This window comes from Cucurbita moschata, unplaced genomic scaffold (genome assembly GCF_002738365.1).
Source record: "Cucurbita moschata cultivar Rifu unplaced genomic scaffold, Cmos_1.0 Cmo_Scf00038, whole genome shotgun sequence".
In the NCBI taxonomy this organism is placed as follows: domain Eukaryota; kingdom Viridiplantae; phylum Streptophyta; class Magnoliopsida; order Cucurbitales; family Cucurbitaceae; genus Cucurbita; species Cucurbita moschata.
The window spans coordinates 1,487,997-1,491,658 of record NW_019268554.1 but is presented as its reverse complement, the minus strand read 5'-3'; positions in this window follow the sequence as shown (position 1 = coordinate 1,491,658).

The window sequence follows — 3,662 nt, the reverse complement described above, 5'->3', positions numbered from 1 at the left end:
GTAAGTTTTGTTTGTTTTGAGTTTGTCGGTGATCGGGAAGTCACCGGAATTAGCCGGTTGCTCTACGCGTTGTTGGAAGTATTACCAATATACCACTAACAACCGCCATTGTTTCTCGTTTTATTTACGAAACTATCATTTTCGCTAATTAATGACCCAATTTTTATGCGTAGATACGAAATAAATTAATTTCCACCCTTTTTTAATTTTCTTTCTAAATTAAAAAATATATATAATTTTTGGCAATTTTAGGTATATTTTGTAAGAATGTTCCAAAAAAAAAAAATCGAAGATCCTAAAATTCAGTTTAAATTGGATTTAAATAAGTAAAATTGATGTGTTACTCTTAATTTAATTGAACCGAAAATATACATTAAAATTGAATTATAAATCTTAATTAAATATTTCAAAATGAATAAATAGATGTCCTCCGACTAATATTTTATTTTTATTAAAGATAAAAATTTGAATAAATTTTACTTTTATTGGTTCGTTTCAGTTGAGTTCAGTGTGTAACATTAACAACCCGACAAAAGAATGTTTACAATAAGACTTAACTCAACTTAGGAACACTCCTGGTAAATTGGATTACTAAATACAAACTATTTTTAGAAGATCCATTAAAATATATATATATATATAATATTTCAAATTCATATTATTATATTTTTTTTATTTTAAATTAGATTAAATTAATATATATATATATATTTTTTTTGTTAGGTAGTTAATAATATTTTAATAGTCTATTTTCCTTAAATATTTCTTTAATAAAAAAAAATTGGATTGTCACATGGGGAACGTGATGAATCATGTCCAATAGTAATATAAAGTCCTAAAGAAAATAGTAATATATTTGAAATTAATAAATATTTTCTTCTCCAATAAATTTATTTGTTTAAAAGGTAAAATAAATAGTATATTCATTTTATTATTCTCTTCTTTTTTTAATTTTTATATATACATTTACTTATTTAATTATTTTGTTGAAATTTAATGCTAATAGGGAAATTTGGTTTAAGAAAATAGTTTCCTTTTATTTAAAAATAATTTGAAATAAATCTTAATTAAATATATAGAAATAAATCAAATTCTTTCTCAGATATGGGTGGATTGCGGCCAAGACTCGAACCAAAAACTTCTCGCCCAATAACTAACCCCTGTTGGGATCGACTACACGACCTTTGGCAAGCTTTCATAGGAGTACACCTCAACGGTTGTGATCAACCCCTATGTTGGTCTTGGGGTTGATCTCGAGGGTCTCAACCTTGACCTAATGCTCATGGTGGCCGGCCTTTCAGACTCAATTGAACTTTTTCATATTCGCTTCTTGGTCTTTAGACTTGTATACTTAACTGGCTTTCAGTCCCATTTTTTATATCTTTACAGATAGAAAAACACATTTTAAAATTAAAAAAATTGAGAATTACATTTTTTTTACTTTCGATTTTACGTTATTGCTTGCTTAAGCAATCTTTTTGCAAGACTTATTGCAATAATTTGAAAAATAAATAAATAAGGGGTTTGGAGGAAACGTAATTAAATAAACTTTTATCTAATTTTATTTATTGTAACTTAAAGAAACATCTCTACCAAAAAATTTATTGTCATAAATGGGATTTTATTTATTTATTCGTATTCATTAAATATTTCCTTTAGTTTTTTCTTAATTAATCTCTTGTAAAATTATTTAAAATAATTTGTTTTTTAATATTTTTATTTATTTTCAAAGCATTTTGAGAATTTAAAGTAAAAAATTATTGGACACATTCTGGTTCTTCTAATATGTTTTATCTTCACTACCATGTATCTCCGTGTCATGTTAAAAAAAAATAATAATAATAAATTGTAACGAATTGAAAAAAAAATCGCGGAGTAGTCAACTCTTGCCGGAAATCTCGCGACTTCTAGTGAGGGCCACGAACTACTCGCACAACTCAGTCATTCACTTTTTCTTTAAAACCACCCTCAACCCCACTCCGCCACTCAATGCCTTCGTGCCGTTTGAGAACGTGAGATACCAAGAGAAAGCGATGGTAGATGAACGACTCTTCATTGGATTGAACTCTCGCTGAGATTGAAAAACTCAGGTTTAGTATATTACAACGAGCGAGATACACTGAGTGGTAATCAGCCAACGACTCCAAGCATACCCATTGTAAGATACTTGCGTTCATGTCGTCAGCAAACTTACAATTTTTAAAAACTAAGATATAAAGACAGTTGCATTGTGTAGGTACATACGTGACACCACGACGTCGTGGGAGAGTAAGGTAAACCAATAGGGATTCACAGTAGTTGAGATCAGAGTGAAGGAGGACCGAAAAATGGAGTTGGAAGGTCTCTAGAAAAGAGAGAAATGGAAGAAAAATCTGATACGTCGCATGACATGATATGAAATGTTGTATGACATGGATGACATAGGAAGAAATGTTTTGATATGACGCATAACCCTCGAAACATATTTTGAAGGCTATGATATAAATGAAATGAAATGGAGAAAAATGGGGGTATATCACATGCATCGGGATAATTTTCTTTATGATGAGTACAGACGTGTACGTTACAAAAAGGAAAATGATTGTTATGTTTATCATGATGCTACAACGCTCACTATTTCTTTCGGGTGTCCGACAACAGCACCAAAGACGCTAGCCCTACCAGCACAAGGTCCAGGAGGTGTGCGAACTGCCTGGTAGGTCCATATTCACACGTATGGGTCGTGTGTAGAGTAGTAAATATACATCTCATGTTGTCTGTGTTTACATTCTCTAACCCTAACAATGGGTCACGTTCGGATTATTTTTAAAATAATCAAGTGACGTGCTACTTCTATATTTCAGATAAAGGCAAGACACCACTGCACAGTTAACTATTATTATTATTATTATTATGGAAGAGTTGAATGCAGGCTGTCACACTTGGAATTTGGTGGACAGAATGGAGACCGACAGCCTGTGGCTGAAAATAACAGCATCCTATGCAAATTGTAGACTTTAAAATAAATACATTTAATTCAATTATTTTTAATTCTAAGCTTTATAAATATTATTTATTTCCATGTTTTAAAAGTTAATTTATTTAATATATATATATATATATATATATGTTGGAGTATCATTATCAGGTCGTTTTGTTTTTTTCTTATTTAGTAATTAAAAATTTTCAAACTTGTCGGTGTGGTTTAAACTTTATGTGATTGGTGATCATATCATTTTTGTTTTTATCTGTAAAAAGTTTTATTATTATTATTATTAATTAATTTAAATAAAAAAATAGGGAGAACCGAAATAGATTTCTCCGTATTAGTTAGGAATAGAGATTATATTCCTTATTTTCGATCCCGCTCAGCTTTTTATATATATTTATTTATAAGGATAATAATATTAATGTTCATACATGAATCATACCCATATAACAGATGAACCAAATGAATCAAATATGTGCCTGAATTAAATGGAAAATATACCAAAAGTATTCATGATTGAAACAGTTTAAGCTCATCACTAGTAAATATTGTCTGTTTATGTCCATTACATATCGTTGTCACGGTCTTAAAACGTGTCTACTGAGAAAGGTTATAAATATTATTACTATTATTATTATATATATATATATATATATATATATATATATTTTTTTTTTTTTTTTTTTTTTGAAAG